The sequence below is a fragment of the Stenella coeruleoalba genome (genome assembly GCF_951394435.1).
Source record: "Stenella coeruleoalba genome assembly, chromosome: 6".
Taxonomy (NCBI): Eukaryota; Metazoa; Chordata; class Mammalia; order Artiodactyla; family Delphinidae; genus Stenella; species Stenella coeruleoalba.
Window position 1 is genome coordinate 26,560,996 of NC_137151.1, and position 22,515 is coordinate 26,583,510.

The 22,515-nt window shown below is 43.8% G+C and overlaps 1 long non-coding RNA gene across 11 annotated transcripts in view; it reads left to right on the forward strand.

The window, feature by feature from the left end:
• LOC307188336 overlaps positions 1-22,515 on the forward strand; it is a 1,520,920-nt gene that overhangs the window by 423,559 nt on the left and 1,074,846 nt on the right. The window contains exon 3 of one of the 11 annotated variants that reach the window (XR_013828906.1): positions 1,551-1,632. The exons of 9 other annotated variants lie outside the window; for them this stretch is intronic. This is a non-coding gene — a long non-coding RNA (uncharacterized lncRNA). Of the gene's footprint in view, positions 1-1,550; positions 1,633-17,347; positions 17,430-22,515 lie in introns of all 11 variants that reach the window. One more of the 11 variants, XR_013828907.1, reaches the window with a different exon arrangement.

The following is a 22,515-nucleotide window of genomic DNA, read 5'->3' on the forward strand; positions in this document are numbered from 1 at the left end:
TGCTACGGGCCTGATGACATAGATTTCATTGCTGAGTGATACTGCATTGTACGTAAGTACCACAAGTTCTTTATCCATTTTTCACTTTATGTGATATTGAACTTGTACGATAAATGAGGTTCTTGTAAACAGAGTCGTCCCAAACTTTGGGGTGGCTGTGTCTTTTTGATTTTAATTTCCCTATGCTATAGGACCATAAGTGGAAGTGCCCTAGGCTCTGTTGCTTTGTTTTTTAGATGTTTCAGGAAACACGATACACTTCTCCCGAGTGTCTGTTGGCAATTTAAATCCCGCCCATCAGCATAACAAGGCTCCCAGTTCTCCATGGCGTGTCCTGCCTTTCTGGATTTTACACTTTTTTCAGATGGCCCTTTTGACCGGGGGGAAGTGAGACTTCATTGTAGTGCAGACTTCCTTTGCAAGCTTGCTTGGTTGGCTAAAAAGGGCGTATGCGTTTTTTCCTGAATATATTCAGGAAAAAACGCATACGCCCTTTTTGTCCAAGTGCATCATTGTGGACGTTCTGCCTCTTTTCCTATGCTTTCAATGCAATTCCAGTCTACCTCCTGAAATCGGTTTCCTGCAATTCTGCCCCGCTTTCAAGTCCTCTTGGCAGCCTTACTTCAGTATATTTTTGGACGATAGCTGTCATTTATAACTCTGCAGGTTTGTGTATTACAGTGCCCCTGAGCTCCTTTCTTCAACTCGCTTTCTTTTGAGCAGGCCGCAACACCGCAGGATGGCTTCAGGCCCTAATCTGGTTCCGACATGGCACGCTGAGCCTTTGGTTATTTCCTCTTCCTGGTGGGAAATGAGAGTTAAATTTGCCCGTCCAGACACCTCCAGCTAGTCTTTCATTGGTTCTCCCTATTCCTGTTCATCTTGCGCAGAAATTGCAAACTGGGCCAAAGAGGAGGTTAAAGGCGCTGACTCTCCAAGTGGGGAGAGTGTTAGTAAAGCGTCTGGAATGTTGCACACGAGTACCAGGGGAGAAGAACTGAGACATATTTGAACACGTCTCCCGTTCACACGGTTGATCATACTCTGGGTTCCACATGCATGTTTTAGCTGAAGGAAGAATACCTTAAACCTGCAGAGTTGAGACCCGTGGAATGGGTACCATGCAATATGACTTCAAAGGGTCTTCATTTGCTCACCGAACCTATCCAATCCTATCACTGCTGCGTTAACACCCCTGTACACAGGCTTGATTCTCTTTTGGAGACATAGCAATCCATAGGTTTTACGATACTTACTAGTCAGGTACATTCTTAGGTGTTTAATATGCGGTGTTGAGTCCATTTCGTTGAGCAAGGAGTAGCTCTTGTCTATTCCATATTTGACTTAAGGAACTTTATCTGTGCTCATTTCAATCTCTGGTTTTATGCAGCACCCCAACTCACCTTTACCCTTAAGCAAGCATAAGTTGGTTTTCTAAATTTGAGACCCTGTTCTGTTCTGTAATTCAGTTCCTGTGTAGCCAAGTTTACATTCCGTGTATTACTGATATCTTATGATGTTTCTTTTTCTGTGTGACTTATTTCAGTTAGAATCATCGTACCTGAATCCACTCATTGTGATGCTAAGGGCCTGATGACATAGATTTCATTGCTGAGTGATATTGCTTTGTAAGTAAATACCACAACTTCTTTATCCATTTTTCACTTTCTGCGATGTTGAACTTGTATTGTAAACGAGGTTCTTGTAAACAGAGGCGTCCCAAACTTTGGGGTGGCTGTGTCTTTTTGATTTTAATTTCCCTAAGCTATAAGACCATAAGTGGCAGTGCCCTAGGCTCTGTTGCTTTGTTTTTTAGATGTTTCAGGAAACACCATACACTTCTCCCGAGTGTCTGTTGGCAATTTACATCCCGCCCATCAGCATAACAAGGCTCCCAGTTCTCCATGGCCTGTCCTGCCTTTCTGGATTTTACACTTTTTTCAGATGGCCCTTTTGACCGGGGGGAAGTGAGACTTCATTGTAGTGCAGATTTCCTTTGCAAGCTTGCTTGGTTGGCCAAAAAGGGCGTATGCGTTTTTTCCTGAATATATTCAGGAAAAAACGCATACGCCCTTTTTGGCCAAGTGCATCATTGTGGACGTTCTGCCTCTTTTCCTATGCTTTCAATGCAATTCCAGTCTACCTCCTGAAATCGGTTTCCTGCAATTCTGCCCCGCTTTCAAGTCCTCTTGGCAGCCTTACTTCAGTCTATTTTTGGACGATAGCTGTCATTTATAACTCTGCAGGTTTGTGAATTACAGTGCCCCTGAGCTCCTTTCTTCAACTCGCTTTCTTTTGAGCTGGCCGCAACACCGCAGGATGGCTTCAGGCCCTAATCTGGTTCCGGTACGGCACGCTGAGCCTTTGGTTATTTCCTCTTCCTGGTGGGAAATGAGAGTTAAATTTGCCCGTCCAGACACCTCCAGCTAGCCTCTCATTTGTTCTCGCTATTCCTGTTCATCTTCCGCAGAAATTGCAAACTGGGCCAAACAGGAGGTTAAAGGCGCTGACTCTCCAAGTGGGGAGAGTGTTAGTAAAGCGTCTGGAATGTTGCACCCGAGTACCAGGGGAGGAAAACTGAGACATATTTGAACACGTCTCCCGATCACACGGTTGATCATACTCTAGGTTCCACATGCACGTTTTAGCTGAAGGAAGAATACCTTAAACCTGGGTAGTTGAAACCCCTGGAATGGGTACCATGCAATATGACTTCAAAGGGTCTTCATTTGCTCACCGAACCTCTCCAATCCTATCACTGCTGCGTTTATGCCCCTGTACACATGCTTGATTCTCTTTTGGAGACATAGCAATCCATAGGTTTTACGATACTTACTAGTCAGGTACATTCTTAGGCGTTTAATATGCGTTGTTGAGTCCATTTCGTTGAACAAGGAGTAGCTCTTGTCTATTCCATATTTGACTTAAGGAACTTTATCTGTGCTCATTTCAATCTCTGGTTTTATGCAGCACCCCAACTCACCTTTCCCCTAAAGCAAGCATAAGTTGGTTTTCTAAATTTGAGACCCTGTTCTGTTCTGTAATTCAGTTCCTGTGTAGCCAAGTTTACATTCCGTGTATTACTGATATCTTATGATGTTTCTTTTTCTGTGTGACTTATTTCAGTTAGAATCATCATACCTGAATCCACTCATTGTGATGCTAAGGGCCTGATGACATAGATTTCATTGCTGAGTGATATTTCTTTGTAAGTAAATACCACAACTTCTTTATCCATTTTTCACTTTCTGCGATGTTGAACTTGTACTGTAAACGAGGTTCTTGTAAACAGAGGCGTCCCAGACTTTGGGGTGGCTGTGTCTTTTTGATTTTAATTTCCCTAAGCTATAAGACCATAAGTGGCAGTGCCCTAGGCTCTGTTGCTTTGTTTTTTAGATGTTTCAGGAAACACCATACACTTCTCCCGAGTGTCTGTTGGCAATTTACATCTCGCCCATCAGCATAACAAGGCTCCCAGTTCTCCATGGCCTGTCCTGCCTTTCTGGATTTTACACTTTTTTCAGATGGCCCTTTTGACCGGGGGGAAGTGAGACTTCATTGTAGTGCAGATTTCCTTTGCAAGCTTGCTTGGTTGGCCAAAAAGGGCGTATGCGTTTTTTCCTGAATATATTCAGGAAAAAACGCATACGCCCTTTTTGGCCAAGTGCATCATTGTGGACGTTCTGCCTCTTTTCCTATGCTTTCAATGCAATTCCAGTCTACCTCCTGAAATCGGTTTCCTGCTATTCTGCCCCGCTTTCAAGTCCTCTTGGCAGCCTTACTTCAGTCTATTTTTGGACGATAGCTGTCATTTATAACTCTGCAGGTTTGTGAATTACAGTGCCCCTGAGCTCCTTTCTTCAACTCGCTTTCTTGTTTCCTGGCCGCAACACCGCATGATGGCTTCAGGCCCTAATCTGGTTCTGGCACGGCACGCTGAGCCTTTGGTTAATTCCTCTTCCTGGTGGGAAATGAGAGTTAAATTTGCCCGTCCAGACACCTCCAGCTAGTCTCTCATTGGTTCTCGCTATTCCTGTTCATCTTCCGCAGAAATTGCAAACTGGGCCAAACAGGAGGTTAAAGGGACTGACTCTCCAAGTCGGGAGAGTGTTAGTAAAGCGTCTGGAATGTTGCACCCGAGTACCAGGGGAGAAAAACTGAGACATATTTGAACACGTCTCCCGTTCACACGGTTGATCATACTCTGGGTTCCACATGCATGTTTTAGCTGAAAGAAGAATACTTTAAACCTGCAGAGTTGAGACCCGTGGAATGGGTACCATGCAATATGACTTCAAAGGGTCTTCATTTGCTCACCGAACCTCTCCAATCCTATCACTGCTGCGTTTATGCCCCTGTACACATGCTTGATTCTCTTTCGGAGACATAGCAATCCATAGCTTTTAAGATACTTACTAGTCAGGTACATTCTTAGGCGTTTAATATGCGGTGTTGAGTCCATTTCGTTGAGCAAGCAGTAGCTCTTGTCTATTCCATATTTGGCTTAAGGAACTTTATCTGTGCTCATTGCAATCTCTGGTTTTATGCAGCACCCCAACTCACCTTTCCGCTTAAGCAAGCATAAGTTGCTTTTCTAAATTTGAGACCCTGTTCTGTTTTGGAATTCAGTCCCTGTGTAGCCAAGTTTACATTCTGTGTATTAGTGATATCTTATGATGTTTCTTTTTCTGTGTGACTTATTTCAGTTAGAATCATTGTACCTGAATCCATTCATTATGCTGCTACGGGCCTGATGACATAGATTTCATTGCTGAGTGATATTGCTTTGTAAGTAAATACCACAACTTCTTTATCCATTTTTCACTTTCTGCGATGTTGAACTTGTACTGTAAACGAGGTTCTTGTAAACAGAGCCGTTCCAAACTTTGGGGTGGCTGTGTCTTTTTGATTTTAATTTCCCTAAGCTATAGGACCATAAGTGGAAGTGCCCTAGGCTCTGTTGCTTTGTTTTTTAGATGTTTCAGGAAACACCATACACTTCTCCCGAGTGTCTGTTGGCAATTTACATCCCGCCCATCAGCATAACAAGGCTCCCAGTTCTCCATGGCCTGTCCTGCCTTTCTGGATTTTACACTTTTTTCAGATGGCCCTTTTGACCGGGGGGAAGTGAGACTTCATTGTAGTGCAGATTTCCTTTGCAAGCTTGCTTGGTTGGCCAAAAAGGGCGTATGCGGTTTTTCCTGAATATATTCAGGAAAAATCGCATACGCCCTTTTTGGCCAAGTGCATCATTGTGGACGTTCTGCCTCTTTTCCTATGCTTTCAATGCAATTCCAGTCTACCTCCTGAAATCGGTTTCCTGCAATTCTGCCCCGCTTTCAAGTCCTCTTGGCAGCCTTACTTCAGTCTATTTTTGGACGATAGCTGTCATTTATAACTCTGCAGGTTTGTGAATTACAGTGCCCCTGAGCTCCTTTCTTCAACTCGCTTTCTTGTGAGCTGGCCGCAACACCGCAGGATGGCTTCAGGCCCTAATCTGTTTCTGGCACGGCACACTGAGCCTTTGGTTAATTCCTCTTCCTGGTGGGAAATGAGAGTTAAATTTGCCCGTCCAGACACCTCCAGCTAGTCTCTCATTGGTTCTCGCTATTCCTGTTCATCTTCCACAGAAATTGCAAACTGGGCCAAACAGGAGGTTAAAGGGAATGACTGTCCAAGTCGGGAGAGTGTTAGTAAAGCGTCTGGAATGTTGCACCCGAGTACCAGGGTACGAAAACTGAGACATATTTGAACACGTCTCCCGATCACATGGTTGATCATACTCTAGGTTCCACATGCATGTTTTAGCTGAAGGAAGAATACCTTAAACCTGGATGGTTGAAACCCTTGGAATGGGTACCATGCAATATGACTTCAAAGGGTCTTCATTTGCTCACCGAACCTCTCCAATCCTATCACTGCTGCGTTTTTTCCCCTGTACACATGCTTGATTCTCTTTCGGAGACATAGCAATCCATAGGTTTTAAGATACTTACTAGTCAGGTACATTCTTAGGCGTTTAATATGCGGTGTTGAGTCCATTTCGTTGAGCAAGGAGTAGCTCTTGTCTATTCCATATTTGGCTTAAGGAACTTTATCTGTGCTCATTTCAATCTCTGGTTTTATGCAGCACCCCAACTCACCTTTACCCTTAAGCAAGCATAAGTTGGTTTTCTAAATTTGAGACCCTGTTCTGTTCTGTAATTCAGTTCCTGTGTAGCCAAGTTTCCATTCCGTGTATTACTGATATCTTATGATGTTTCTTTTTCTGTGTGACTTATTTCAGTTAGACTCATCATACCTGAATCCACTCATTGTGATGCTAAGGGCCTGATGACACAGATTTCATTGCTGAGTGATATTGCTTTGTAAGTAAATACCACAACTTCTTTATCCATTTTTCACTTTCTGCGATGTTGAACTTGTACTGTAAACGAGGTTCTTGTAAACAGAGCCGTTCCAAACATTGGGGTGGCTGTGTCTTTTTGATTTTAATTTCCCTAAGCTATAGGACCATAAGTGGAAGTGCCCTAGGTTCTGTTGCTTTGTTTTTTAGATGTTTCAGGAAACACCATACACTTCTCCCGAGTGGTTGTTGGCAATTTACATCCCGCCCATCAGCATAACAAGGCTCCCAGTTCTCCATGGCCTGTCCTGCCTTTCTGGATTTTACACTTTTTTCAGATGGCCCTTTTGACCGGGGGGAAGTGAGACTTCATTGTAGTGCAGATTTCCTTTGCAAGCTTGCTTGGTTGGCCAAAAAGGGCGTATGCGTTTTTTCCTGAATATATTCAGGAAAAAATGCATACGCCCTTTTTGGCCAAGTGCATCATTGTGGACGTTCTGCCTCTTTTCCTATGCTTTCAATGCAATTCCAGTCTACCTCCTGAAATCGGTTTCCTGCAATTCTGCCCCGCTTTCAAGTCCTCTTGGCAGCCTTACTTCAGTCTATTTTTGGACGATAGCTGTCATTTATAACTCTGCAGGTTTGTGAATTACAGTGCCCCTGAGCTCCTTTCTTCAACTCGCTTTCTTGTGAGCTGGCCGCAACACCGCAGGATGGCTTCAGACCCTAATCTAGTTCTGGCACGGCACGCTGAGCCTTTGGTTAATTCCTCTTCCTGGTGGGAAATGAGAGTTAAATTTGCCCGTCCAGACACCTCCAACTAGTCTCTCATTGGTTCTCGCTATTCCTGTTCATCTTCCGCAGAAATTGCAAACTGGGCCAAACAGGAGGTTAAAGGCGCTGACTGTCCAAGTTGGGAGAGTTTTAGTAAAGCGTCTGGAATGTTGCACCCGAGTACCAGGTGAGAAAAACTGAGACATATTTGAACACGTCTCCCGTTCACACGGTTGATCATACTCTGGGTTCCACATGCATGTTTTACCTGAAGGAAGAATACCTTAAACCTGCAGAGTTGAGACCCTTGGTATGGGTACCATGCAATACGACTTCAAAGGGTCTTCATATGCTCACCGAACCTCTCCAGTCGTATCACTGCTGCGTTTATGCCCCTGTACACATGCTTGATTCTCTTTTGGAGACATAGCAATCCATAGGTTTTAAGATACTTACTAGTCAGGTACATTCTTAGGCGTTTAATATGCGGTGTTGAGTCCATTTCGTTGAGCAAGGAGTAGCTCTTGTCTATTCCATATTTGGCTTAAGGAACTTTATCTGTGCTCATTGCAATCTCTGGTTTTTTGCAGCACCCCAACTCACCTTTCCCCTATGGAAGCATAAGTTGGTTTTCTAAATTTGAGAGCCTGTTCTGTTTTGGAATTCAGTTCCTGTGTAGCCAAGTTTACATTCTGTGTATTAGTGATACCTTATGATGTTTCTTTTTCTGTGTGACTTATTTCAGTTAGAATCATCGTACCTGAATCTACTCATTATGCTGCTACGGGCCTGATGACATAGATTTCATTGCTGAGTGATACTGCCTTGTACGTAAGTACCACAAGTTCTTTATCCATTTTTCACTTTCTGTGATATTGAACTTGTACGGTAAATGAGGTTCTTGTAAACAGAGGCGTCCCAAACTTTGGGGTGGCTGTGTCTTTTTTATTTTAATTTCCCTAATCTATAGGACCATAAGTGGAAGTGCCCTAGGCTCTGTTGCTTTGTTTTTTAGATGTTTCAGGAAACACCATACACTTCTCCCAAGTGTCTGTTGGCAACTTACATCCCGCCCATCAGCATAACAAGGCTCCCAGTTCTCCATGGCCTGTCCTGCCTTTCTGGATTTTACACTTTTTTCAGATGGCCCTTTTGACTGGGGGGAAGTGAGACTTCACTGTAGTGCAGATTTCCTTTGCAAGCTTGCTTGGTTGGCCAAAAAGGGCGTATGCGTTTTTTCCTGAATATATTCAGGAAAAAACGCATACGCCCTTTTTGGCCAAGTGCATCATTGTGGACGTTCTGCCTCTTTTCCTATGCTTTCAATGCAATTCCAGTCTACCTCCTGAAATCGGTTTCCTGCAATTCTGCCCCGCTTTCAAGTCCTCTTGGCAGCCTTACTTCAGTATATTTTTGGACGATAGCTGTCATTTATAACTCTGCAGGTTTGTGAATTACAGTGCCCCTGAGCTCCTTTCTTCAACTCGTTTTCTTGTGAGCTGGCCGAAACACCGCAGGATGGCTTCAGGCCCTAATCTGGTTCCGGCACGGCACGCTGAGCCTTTGGTTAATTCCTCTTCCTGGTGGGAAATGAGAGTTAAATTTGCCCGTCCAGACACCTCCAGCTAGTCTCTCATTGGTTCTCGCTATTCCTGTTCATCTTCCGCAGAAATTGCAAACTGGGCCAAACAGGAGGTTAAAGGCACTGACTCTCCAAGTGGGGAGAGTGTTAGTAAAGCGTCTGGAATGTTGCACCCGAGTACCAGGGGAGGAAAACTGAGACATATTTGAACACGTCTCCCGTTCACACGGTTGATCATACTCCGGGTTCCACATGCATGTTTTAGCTGAAGGAAGAATACCTTAAACCTGCAGAGTTGAGACCCGTGGAATGGGTACCATGCAATATGACTTCAAAGGGTCTTCATTTGCTCACCGAACCCCTCCAATCCTATCACTGCTGCGTTTATGCCCCTGTACACACGCTTGATTCTCTTTTGGAGACATAGCAATCCATAGGTTTTAAGATACTTACTAGTCAGGTACATTCTTAGGCGTTTAATATGGGGTGTTGAGTCCATTTCGTTGAGCAAGGAGTAGCTCTTGTCTATTCCATATTTGGCTTAAGGAACTTTATCTGTGCTCATTTCAATCTCTGGTTTTATGCAGCACCCCAACTCACCTTTCCCCTTAAGCAAGCATAAGTTGCTTTTCTAAATTTGAGACCCTGTTCTGTTTTGGAATTCAGTTCCTGTGTAGCCAAGTTTACATTCCGTGTATTAGTGATATCTTATGATGTTTCTTTTTCTGTGTGACTTATTTCAGTTAGAATCATCGTACCTGAATCCACTCATTATGCTGCTACGGGCCTGATGACATAGATTTCATTGCTGAGTGATACTGCATTGTACGTAAGTACCACAAGTTCTTTATCCATTTTTCACTTTCTGTGATATTGAACTTGTACGGTAAACGACGTTCTTGTAAACAGAGGCGTCCCAAACTTTGGGGTGGCTGTGTCATTTTGATTTTAATTTCCCTAAGCTATAGGACCATAAGTGGAAGTGCCCTAGGCTCTGTTGCTTTGTTTTTTAGATATTTCAGGAAACACCATACACTTCTCCGGAGTGACTGTTGGCAATTTACATCCCGCCCATCAGCATAACAAGGCTCCCAGTTCTCCATGGCCTGTCCTGCCTTTCTGGATTTTACACTTTTTTCAGATGGCCCTTTTGACTGGGGGGAAGTGAGACTTCATTGTAGTGCAGATTTCCTTTACAAGTTTGCTTGGTTGGCCAAAAAGTGCGTATGAATTTTTTCCTGAATATATTCAGGAAAAAACGCATACGCCCTTTTTGGCCAAGTGCATCATTGTGGACGTTCTGCCTCTTTTCCTATGCTTTCAATGCAATTCCAGTCTACCTCCTGAAATCGGTTTCCTGCAATTCTGCCCCGCTTTCAAGTCCTCTTGGCAGCCTTACTTCAGTCTATTTTTGGACGATAGCTGTCATTTATAACTCTGCAGGTTTGTGAATTACAGTGCCCCTGAGCTCCTTTCTTCAACTCGCTTTCTTGTGACCTGGCCGCAACACCGCAGGATGGCTTCAGGCCCTAATCTGGTTCCGGCACGGCACGCTGAGCCTTTGGTTAATTCCTCTTCCTGGTGGGAAATGAGAGTTAAATTTGCCCGTCCAGACACCTCCAGCTAGTCTCTCATTGGTTCTCGCTATTCCTGTTCATCTTCCGCAGAAATTGCAAACTGGGCCAAACAGGAGGTTAAAGGGACTGACTCTCCAAGTCGGGAGAGTGTTAGTAAAGCGTCTGGAATGTTGCACCCGAGTACCAGGGGAGAAAAACTGAGACATATTTGAACACGTCTCCCGTTCACACAGTTGATCATACTCTGGGTTCCACATGCATGTTTTAGCTGAAAGAAGAATACTTTGAATCTGCAGAGTTGAGACCCGTGGAATGGGTACCATGCAATATGACTTCAAAGGGTCTTCATTTGCTCACCGAACCTCTCCAATCCTATCACTGCTGCGTTTATGCCCCTGTACACATGCTTGATTCTCTTTCGGAGACATAGCAATCCATAGCTTTTAAGATACTTACTAGTCAGGTACATTCTTAGGCGTTTAATATGCGGTGTTGAGTCCATTTCGTTGAGCAAGCAGTAGCTCTTGTCTATTCCATATTTGGCTTAAGGAACTTTATCTGTGCTCATTGCAATCTCTGGTTTTATGCAGCACCCCAACTCACCTTTCCGCTTAAGCAAGCATAAGTTGCTTTTCTAAATTTGAGACCCTGTTCTGTTTTGGAATTCAGTTCCTGTGTAGCCAAGTTTACATTCTGTGTATTAGTGATATCTTATGATGTTTCTTTTTCTGTGTGACTTATTTCAGTTAGAATCATCGTACCTGAATCCATTCATTATGCTGCTACGGGCCTGATGACATAGATTTCATTGCTGAGTGATACTGCATTGTACGTAAGTACCACAAGTTCTTTATCCATTTTTCACTTTCTGTGATATTGAACTTGTACGGTAAACGAGGTTCTTGTAAACAGAGGCGTCCCAAACTTTGGGGTGGCTGTGTCTTTTTTGTTTTAATTTCCCTAAGCTATAGGACCATAAGTGGAAGTGCCCTAGGTTCTGTTGCTTTGTTTTTTAGATGTTTCAGGAAACACCATACACTTGTCCCGAGTGTCTGTTGGCAATTTACATCCCGCCCATCAGCATAACAAGGCTCCCAGTTCTCCATGGCCTGTCCTGCCTTTCTGGATTTTACACTTTTTTCAGATGGCCCTTTTGACCGGGGGGAAGTGAGACTTCATTGTAGTGCAGATTTCCTTTGCAAGCTTGCTTGGTTGGCCAAAAAGGGCGTATGCGTTTTTTCCTGAATATATTCAGGAAAAAACGCATACGCCCTTTTTGGCCAAGTGCATCATTGTGGACGTTCTGCCTCTTTTCCTATGCTTTCAATGCAATTCCAGTCTACCTCCTGAAATCGGTTTCCTGCAATTCTGCCCCGCTTTCAAGTCCTCTTGGCAGCCTTACTTCAGTCTATTTTTGGACGATAGCTGTCATTTATAACTCTGCAGGTTTGTGAATTACAGTGCCCCTGAGCTCCTTTCTTCAACTCGCTTTCTTGTGAGCTGGCCGCAACACCGCAGGATGGCTTCAGGCCCTAATCTGGTTCTGGCACGGCACGCTGAGCCTTTGGTTAATTCCTCTTCCTGGTGGGAAATGAGAGTTAAATTTGCCCGTCCAGACACCTCCAGCTAGTCTCTCATTGGTTCTCGCTATTCCTATTCATCTTCCACAGAAATTGCAAACTGGGCCAAACAGGAGGTTAAAGGGACTGACTCTCCAAGTCGGGAGAGTGTTAGTAAAGCGTCTGGAATGTTGCACCCGAGTACCAGGGTACGAAAACTGAGACATATTTGAACACGTCTCCCGATCACATGGTTGATCATACTCTGGGTTCCACATGCAGGTTTTAGCTGAAGGAAGAATACCTTAAACCTGGAGAGTTAAGACCCGTGTAATGGGTACCATGCAATATGACTTCAAAGGGTCTTCATTTGCTCACCGAACCTCTCCAATCCTATCACTGCTGCGTTTATGCCCCTGTACACATGCTTGATTCTCTTTCGGAGACATAGCAATCCATAGGTTTTAAGATACTTACTAGTCAGGTACATTCTTAGGCGTTTAATATGCGGTGTTGAGTCCATTTCATTGAGCAAGGAGTAGCTCTTGTCTATTCCATATTTGGATTAAGGAACTTTATCTGTGCTCATTTCAATCTCTGGTTTTATGCAGCACCCCAACTCACCTTTACCCTTAAGCAAGCATAAGTTGGTTTTCTAAATTTGAGACCCTGTTCTGTTCTATAATTCAGTTCCTGTGTAGCCAAGTTTACATTCCGTGCATTACTGATATCTTATGATGTTTCCTTTTCTGTGTGACTTATTTCAGTTAGAATCATCATACCTGAATCCACTCATTGTGCTGCTAAGGGGCTGATGACACAGATTTCATTGCTGAGTGATATTGCTTTCTAAGTAAATACCACAACTTCTTTATCCATTTTTCACTTTCTGCGATGTTGAACTTGTACTGTAAACGAGGTTCTTGTAAACAGAGCCGTTCCAAACTTTGGGGTGGCTGTGTCTTTTTGATTTTAATTTCCCTAAGCTATAGGACCATAAGTGGAAGTGCCCTAGGTTCTGTTGCATTGTTTTTTAGATGTTTCAGGAAACACCATACACTTCTCCCGAGTGGTTGTTGGCAATTTACATCCCGCCCATCAGCATAACAAGGCTCCCAGTTCTCCATGGCCTGTCCTGCCTTTCTGGATTTTACACTTTTTTCAGATGGCCCTTTTGACCGGGGGGAAGTGAGACTTCATTGTAGTGCAGATTTCCTTTGCAAGCTTGCTTGGTTGGCCAAAAAGGACGTATGCGTTTTTTCCTGAATATATTCAGGAAAAAACGCATACGCCCTTTTTGGCCAAGTGCATCATTGTGGACGTTCTGCCTCTTTTCCTATGCTTTCAATGCAATTCCAGTCTACCTCCTGAAATCGGTTTCCTGCAATTCTGCCCCGCTTTCAAGTCCTCTTGGCAGCCTTACTTCAGTCTATTTTTGGACGATAGCTGTCATTTATAACTCTGCAGGTTTGTGAATTACAGTGCCCCTGAGCTCCTTTCTTCAACTCGCTTTCTTGTGAGCTGGCCGCAACACCGCAGGATGGCTTCAGGCCCTAATCTGGTTCTGGCACGGCACGCTGAGCCTTTGGTTAATTCCTCTTCCTGGTGGGAAATGAGAGTTAAATTTGCCCGTTCAGACACCTCCAGCTAGTCTCTCATTGGTTCTCGCTATTCCTGTTCATCTTCCGCAGAAATTGCAAACTGGGCTAAACAGGAGGTTAAAGGGACTGACTCTCCAAGTCGGGAGAGTGTTAGTAAAGCGTCTGGAATGTTGCACCCGAGTACCAGGGTACGAAAACTGAGACATATTTGAACACGTCTCCCGATCACATGGTTGATCATACTCTGGGTTCCACATGCATGTTTTAGCTGAAGGAAGAATACCTTAAACCTTGAGAGTTGAGACCCGTGTAATGCGTACCATGCAATATGACTTCAAAGGGTCTTCATTTGCTCACCGAACCTCTCCAATCCTATGACTGCTGCGTTTATGCCCCTGTACACACGCTTGATTCTCTTTTGGAGACATAGCACTCCATAGGTTTTAAGATACTTATTAGTCAGGTACATTCTTAGGCGTTTAATATGGGGTTTTGAGTCCATTTCGTTGAGCAAGGAGTAGCTCTTGTCTATTCCATATTTGGCTTAAGGAACTTTATCTGTGCTCATTTCAATCTCTGGTTTTATGCAGCACCCCAACTCACCTTTACCCTTAAGCAAGCATAAGTTGGTTTTCTAAATTTGAGACCCTGTTCTGTTTTGGAATGCAGTTCCTGTGTAGCCAAGTTTACATTCCGTGTATTAGTGATATCTTATGATGTTTCTTTTTCTGTGTGACTTATTTCAGTTAGAATCATTGTACCTGAATCCACTCATTATGCTGCTACGGGCCTGATGACATAGATTTCATTGCTGAGTGATACTGCATTGTACGTAAGTACCACAAGTTCTTTATCCATTTTTCACTTTCTGTGATATTGAACTTGTATGGTAAACGAGGTTCTTGTAAATGGAGGCGTCCCAAAATTTGGGGTGGCTGTGTTTTTTTATTTTAATTTCCCTAAGCTATAGGACCATAAGTGGAAGTGCCCTAGGCTCTGTTGCTTTGTTTTTTAGATGTTTCAGGAAACACCATACACTTCTCCTGAGTGTCTGTTGGCAATTTACATCCCGCCCATCAGCATAACAAGGCTCCCAGTTCTCCATGGCCTGTCCTGCCTTTCTGGATTTTACACTTTTTTCAGATGGCCATTTTGACCGGGGAGAAGTGAGACTTCATTGTAGTGCAGATTTCCTTTGCAAGTTTGCTTGGTTGGCCAAAAAGGGCGTATGCGTTTGTTCCTGAATATATTCAGGAAAAAACGCATACGCCCTTTTTGGCCAAGTGCATCATTGTGGACGTTCTGCCTCTTTTCCTATGCTTTCAATGCAATTCCAGTCTACCTCCTGAAATCGGGTTCCTGCAATTCTGCCCCGCTTTCAAGTCCTCTTGGCAGCCTTACTTCAGTCTATTTTTGGACGATAGCTGTCATTTATAACTCTGCAGGTTTGTGAATTACAGTGCCCCTGAGCTCCTTTCTTCAACTCGCTTTCTTTTGAGCTGGCCGCAACACCGCAGGATGGCTTCAGGCCCTAATCTGGTTCCGGTACGGCACGCTGAGCCTTTGGTTATTTCCTCTTCCTGGTGGGAAATGAGAGTTAAATTTGCCCGTCCAGACACCTCCAGCTAGTCTCTCATTGGTTCTCGCTATTCCTATTCATCTTCCACAGAAATTGCAAACTGGGCCAAACAGGAGGTTAAAGGGACTGACTCTCCAAGTCGGGAGAGTGTTAGTAAAGCGTCTGGAATGTTGCACCCGAGTACCAGGGTACGAAAACTGAGACATATTTGAACACGTCTCCCGATCACATGGTTGATCATACTCTGGGTTCCACATGCATGTTTTAGCTGAAGGAAGAATACCTAAAACCTGGGTAGTTGAAACCCGTGGAATGGGTACCATGCAATATGACTTCAAAGGGTCTTCATTTGCTCACCGAACCTCTCCAATCCTATCACTGCTGCGTTTATGCCCCTGTACACGTGCTTGATTCTCTTTCGGAGACATAGCAATCCATAGGTTTTAAGATACTTACTAGTCAGGTACATTCTTAGGCGTTTAATATGCGGTGTTGAGTCCATTTCGTTGAGCAAGGAGTAGCTCTTGTCTATTCCATATTTGGCTTAAGGAACTTTATCTGTGCTCATTTCAATCTCTGGTTTTATGCAGCACCCCAACTCACCTTTACCCTTAAGCAAGCATAAGTTGGTTTTCTAAATTTGAGACCCTGTTCTGTTCTGTAATTCAGTTCCTGTGTAGCCAAGTTTCCATTCCGTGTATTACTGATATCTTATGATGTTTCTTTTTCTGTGTGACTTATTTTAGTTAGACTCATCATACCTGAATCCACTCATTGTGCTGCTAAGGGCCTGATGACACAGATTTCATTGCTGAGTGATATTGCTTTGTAAGTAAATACCACAACTTCTTTATCCATTTTTCGCTTTCTGCGATGTTGAACTTGTACTGTAAACGAGGTTCTTGTAAACAGAGCCGTTCCAAACTTTGGGGTGGCTGTGTCTTTTTGATTTTAATTTCCCTAAGCTATAGGACCATAAGTGGAAGTGCCCTAGGCTCTGTTGCTTTGTTTTTTAGATGTTTCAGGAAACAGCATACACTTCTCCCTAGTGTCTGTTGGCAATTTACATCCCGCCCATCAGCATAACAAGGCTCCCAGTTCTCCATGGCCTGTCCTGCCTTTCTGGATTTTACACTTTTTTCAGATGGCCCTTTTGACCGGGGGGAATTGAGACTTCATTGTAGTGCAGATTTCCTTTGCAAGCTTGCTTGCTTGGCCAAAATGGGCGTATGCGTTTTTTCCTGAATATATTCAGGAAAAAACGCATACGCCCTTTTTGGCCAAGTGCATCATTGTGGACGTTCTGCCTCTTTTCCTATGCTTTCAATGCAATTCCAGTCTACCTCCTGAAATCGGTTTCCTGCAATTCTGCCCCGCTTTCAAGTCCTCTTGGCAGCCTTACTTCAGTCTATTTTTGGACGATAGCTGTCATTTATAACTCTGCAGGTTTGTGAATTACAGTGCCCCTGAGCTCCTTTCTTCAACGCGCTTTCTTGTGACCTGGCTGCAACACCGCAGGATGGCTTCAGGCCCTAATCTGGTTCTGGCATGGCACGCTGAGCCTTTGGTTATTTCCTCTTCCTGGTGGGAAATGAGAGTTAAATTTGCCCGTCCAGACACCTCCAGCTAGTCTCTCATTGGTTCTCGCTATTCCTGTTCATCTTCTGCAGATATTGCAAACTGGGCCAAACAGGAGGTTAAAGGCGCTGACTCTCCAAGTGGGGAGAGTGTTAGTAAAGCGTCTGGAATGTTGCACCCGAGTACCAGGGGAGGAAAACTGAGCCATATTTGAACACGTCTCCCGTTCACATGGTTGATCATACTTGGGGACCACATGCATGTTTTAGCTGAAGGAAGAATACCTTAAACCTGGAGAGTTAAGACCCGTGTAATGGGTACCATGCAATATGACTTCAAAGGGTCTTCATTTGCTCACCGAACCTCTCCAATCCTATCACTGCTGCGTTTACGCCCCTGTACACATGCTTGATTCTCTTTTGGAGACGTAGCAATCCATAGGTTTTAAGATACTTACTAGTCAGGTACATTCTTAGGCGTTTAATATGCGGTGTTGAGTCCATTTCGTTGAACAAGCAGTAGCTCTTTTCTATTCCATATTTGACTTAAGGAACTTTATCTGTGCTCATTTCAATCTCTGGTTTTATGCAGCACCCCAACTCACCTTTAGCCTTAAGCAAGCATAAGATGGTTTTCTAAATTTGAGACCCTGTTCTGTTCTGTAATTCAGTTCCTGTGTAGCCAAGTTTACATTCCGTGTATTAGTGATATCTTATGATGTTTCTTTTTCTGTGTGACTTATTTCAGTTAGAATCATCTTACCTGAATCCACTCATTATGCTGCTACGGGCCTGATGACATAGATTTCATTGCTGAGTGATACTGCATTGTAAGTAAATACCACAACTTCTTTATCCATTTTTCACTTTCTGCGATGTTGAACTTGTACTGTAAACGAGGTTCTTGTAAACAGAGTTGTCCCAAAATTTGGGGTGGCTGTGTCTATTTGATTTTAATTTCCCTAAGCTATAGGACCATAAGTGGCAGTGCCCTAGGCTCTGTTGCTTTGTTTTTTAGATGTTTCAGGAAACACCATACACTTCTCCGGAGTGTCTGTTGGCAATTTACATCCCGCCCATCAGCATAACAAGGCTCCCAGTTCTCCATGGCCTGTCCTGCCTTTCTGGATTTTACACTTTTTTCAGATGGCCCTTTTGACCGGGGGGAAGTGAGACTTCATTGTAGTGCAGATTTCCTTTGCAAGCTTGCTTGGTTGGCCAAAAAGGGCGTATGCGTTTTTTCCTGAATATATTCAGGAAAAAACGCATACGCCCTTTTTGGCCAAGTGCATCATTGTGGACGTTCTGCCTCTTTTCCTATGCTTTCAATGCAATTCCAGTCTACCTCCTGAAATCGGTTTCCTGCAATTCTGCCCCGCTTTCAAGTCCTCTTGGCAGCCTTACTTCAGTATATTTTTGGACGATAGCTGTCATTTATAACTCTGCAGGTTTGTGAATTACAGTGCCCCTGAGCTCCTTTCTTCAACTCGCTTTCTTGTGACCTGGCCGCAACACCGCAGGATGGCTTCAGGCCCTAATCTGGATCCGGCACGGCACGTTGAGCCTTTGGTTAATTCCGCTTCCTGGTGGGAAATGAGAGTTAAATTTGCCCGTCCAGACACCTCCAGCTAGCCTCTCATTGGTTCTCGTTATTCCTGTTCATCTTCCGCAGAAATTGCAAACTGGGCCAAACAGGATGTTAAAGGGACTGACTCTCCAAGTCGGGAGAGTGTTAGTAAAGCGTCTGGAATGTTGCACCCGAGTACCAGGGGACGAAAACTGAGACATATTTGAACACGTCTCCCGATCACACGGTTGATCATCCTCTGGGTTCCACATGCATGTTTTAGCTGAAGGAAGAATACCTTAAACCTGGAGAGTTGAGACGTGTGTAACGGGTACCATGCAGTATGACTTCAAAGGGTCTTCATTTGCTCACCGAATCTCTCCAATCCTATCACTGCTGTGTTTATGACCCTTGTACACACGCTTCATTCTCTTTTGGAGACATAGCAATCCCTAGGTTTTAAGATACTTACTAGTCAGGTATATACTTAGGCGTTTAATATGGGGTGTGGAGTCCATTTCGTTGAGCAAGGAGTAGCTCTTGTCTATTCCATATTTGGCTTAAGGAACTTTATCTGTGCTCATTTCAATCTCTGGTTTTATGCAGCACCCCAACTCACCTTTCCCCTTAAGCAAGCATAAGTTGGTTTTCTAAATTTGAGACCCTGTTCTGTTCTGTAATTCAGTACCTCTGTAGCCAAGTTTACATTACGTGTATTAGTGATATTTTTTGATGTTTCTTTTTCTGTGTGACTTATTTCAGTTAGAATCACCATACTCGAATCCACTCATTATGCTGCTACGGGCCTGGTGACATAGATTTCATTGCTGAGTGATATTGCATTGTACATGAGTACCACAACTTCTTTATCCATTTTTCACTTTCTGTGATATTGAACTTGTACGGTAAACGAGGTGCTTGTAAACAGAGGCGTCCCAAACTTTGAGGTGGCTGTGTCTTTTTGATTTTAATTTCCCTAAGCTATAGGACCATAAGTGGAAGTGCACTAGGCTCTGTTGCTTTGTTTTTTAGATGTTTCAGAAAACACCATACACTTCTCCGGAGTGGCTGTTGGCAATTTACATCCCGCCCATCAGCATAACAAGGCTCCCAGTTCTCCACGGCCTGTCCTGCCTTTCTGGATTTTACACTTTTTTCAGATGGCCCTTTTGACCGGGGGGAAGTGACACTTCATTGTAGTGCAGATTTCCTTTGCAAGCTTGCTTGGTTGGCCAAAAAGTGCGTATGCGTTTTTTCCTGAATATATTCAGGAAAAAACGCATACGCCCTTTTTGGCCAAGTGCATCACTGTGGACGTTCTGCCTCTTTTCCTATGCTTGAAATGCAATTCCAGTCTACCTCCTGAAATCGGTTTCCTGCAATTCTGCCCCGCTTTCGAGTCCTCTTGGCAGCCTTACTTCAGTATATTTTTGGACGATAGCTGTCATTTATAACTCTGCAGGTTTGTGAATTACAGTGCCCCTGAGCTCCTTTCTTCAACTCGCTTTCTTGTGACCTGGCCGCAACACCGCAGGATGGCTTCAGGCCCTAATCTGGTTCTGGCAAGGCACGCTGAGCCTTTGGTTAATTCCTCTTCCTGGTGGGAAATGAGAGTTAAATTTGCCCGTCCAGACACCTCCAGCTAGTCTCTCATTGGTTCTCGCTATTCCTGTTCATCTTCCGCAGAAATTGCAAACTGCGCCAAACAGGAGGTTAAAGGCGCTGACTCTCCAAGTGGGGAGAGTGTTAGTAAAGCGTCTGGAATGTTGCACCCGAGTACCAGGGGAGGAAAACTGAGACATATTTGAACACGTCTCCCGTTCACATGGTTGATCATACTTGGGTTCCACATGCATGTTTTAGCTGAAGGAAGAATACCTTAAACCTGGAGAGTTGAGACCCGTGTAATGGGTACCATGCAATATGACTTCAAAGGGTCTTCATTTGCTCACCGAACCTGTCCAATCCTATCACTGCTGCGTTTATGCCCCTGTACACATGCTTGATTCTCTTTCGGAGACATAGCAATCCATAGGTTTTACGATACTTACTAGTCAGGTACATTCTTAGGCGTTTAATATGCGGTGTTGAGTCCATTTCGTTGAACAAGGAGTAGCTCTTGTCTATTCCATATTTGACTTAAGGAACTTTATCTGTGCTCATTTCTATCTCTGGTTTTATGCAGCACCCCAACTCACCTTTCCCCTTAAGCAAGCATAAGTTGGTTTTCTAAATTTGAGACCCTGTTCTGTTCTGTAATTCAGTTCCTGTGTAGCCAAGTTTACATTCCGTGTATTACTGATATCTTATGATGTTTCTTTTTCTGTGTGACTTATTTCAGTTAGAATCATCATACCTGAATCCACTCATTGTGATGCTAAGGACCTGATGACATAGATTTCATTGCTGAGTGATATTGCTTTGTAAGTAAATACCACAACTTCTTTATCCATTTTTCACTTTCTGCGATGTTGAACTTGTACTGTAAACGAGGTTCTTGTAAACAGAGTCGTCCCAAATTTTGGGGTGGCTGTGTCTTTTTGATTTTAATTTCCCTAAGCTATAGGACCATAAGTAGAAGTGCCCTAGGTTCTGTTGCTTTGTTTTTTAGATGTTTCAGGAAACACCATACACTTCTCCCGAGTGTCTGTTGGCAATTTACATCCCGCCCATCAGCATAACATGGCTCCCAGTTCTCCATGGCCTGTCCTGCCTTTCTGGATTTTACACTTTTTTCAGATGCCCCTTTTGACCGGGGGGAAGTGAGACTTCATTGTAGTGCAGATTTCCTTTGCAAGCTTGCTTTGTTGGCCAAAAAGGGCGTATGCGTTTTTTCCTGAATATATTCAGGAAAAAACGCATACGCCCTTTTTGGCCAAGTGCATCATTGTGGACGTTCTGCCTCTTTTCCTATGCTTTCAATGCAATTCCAGTCTACCTCCTGAAATCGGTTTCCTGCAATTCTGCCCCGCTTTCAAGTCCTCTTGGCAGCCTTACTTCAGTATATTTTTGGACAATAGCTGTCATTTATAACTCTGCAGGTTTGTGAATTACAGTGCCCCTGAGCTCCTTTCTTCAACTCGCTTTCTTTTGAGCTGGCCGCAACACCGCAGGATGGCTTCAGGCCCTAATCTGGTTCCGGCACGGCACGCTGAGCCTTTGGTTAATTCCTCTTCCTGGTGGGAAATGAGAGTTAAATTTGCCCGTCCAGACACCTCCAGCTAGCCTCTCATTGGTTCTCGCTATTCCTGTTCATCTTCCGCAGAAATTGCAAACTGGGCCAAACAGGAGGTTAAAGGGACTGACTCTCCAAGTGGGGAGAGTGTTAGTAAAGCTTCTGGAATGTTGCACCCGAGTACCAGGGTACGAAAACTGAGACATATTTGAACACGTCTCCCGATCACATGGTTGATCATACTCTAGGTTCCACATGCATGTTTTAGCTGAAGGAAGAATACCTTAAACCTGGGTAGTTGAAACCCGTGGAATGGGTACCATGCAATATGAGTTCAAAGGGTCTTCATTTGCTCACCGAACCTCTCCAATCCTATCACTGCTGCGTTTATGCACCTGTACACATGCTTGATTCTCTTTCGGAGACATAGCAATCCATAGGTTTTAAGATATTTACTAGTCAGGTACATTCTTAGGCGTTTAATATGCGGTGTTGAGTCCATTTCGTTGAGCAAGGAGTAGCTCTTGTCTATTCCATATTTGGCTTAAGGAACTTTATCTGTGCTCATTTCAATCTCTGGTTTTATGCAGCACCCCAACTCACCTTTCCCCTTAAGCAAGCATAAGTTGGTTTTCTAAATTTGAGACCCTGTTCTGTTCTGTAATTCAGTTCCTGTGTAGCCAAGTTTCCATTCCGTGTATTACTGATATCTTATGATGTTTCTTTTTCTGTGTGACTTATTTCAGTTAGAATCATCATACCTGAATCCACTCATTGTGCTGCTAAGGGCCTGATGACACAGATTTCATTGCTGAGTGATATTGCTTTGTAAGTAAATACCACAACTTCTTTATCCATTTTTCACTTTCTGCGATGTTGAACTTGTACTGTAAACGAGGTTCTTGTAAACAGAGCCGTTCCAAACTTTGGGGTGGCTGTGTCTTTTTGATTTTAATTTCCCTAAGCTATAGGACCATAAGTGGAAGTGCCCTAGGTTCTGTTGCTTTGTTTTTTAGATGTTTCAGGAAACACCATACACTTCTCCCAAGTGTCTGTTGGCAATTTACATCCCGCCCATCAGCATAACAAGGCTCCCAGTTCTCCATGGCCTGTCCTGCCTTTCTGGATTTTACACTTTTTTCAGATGGCCCTTTTGACCGGGGGGAAGTGAGACTTCA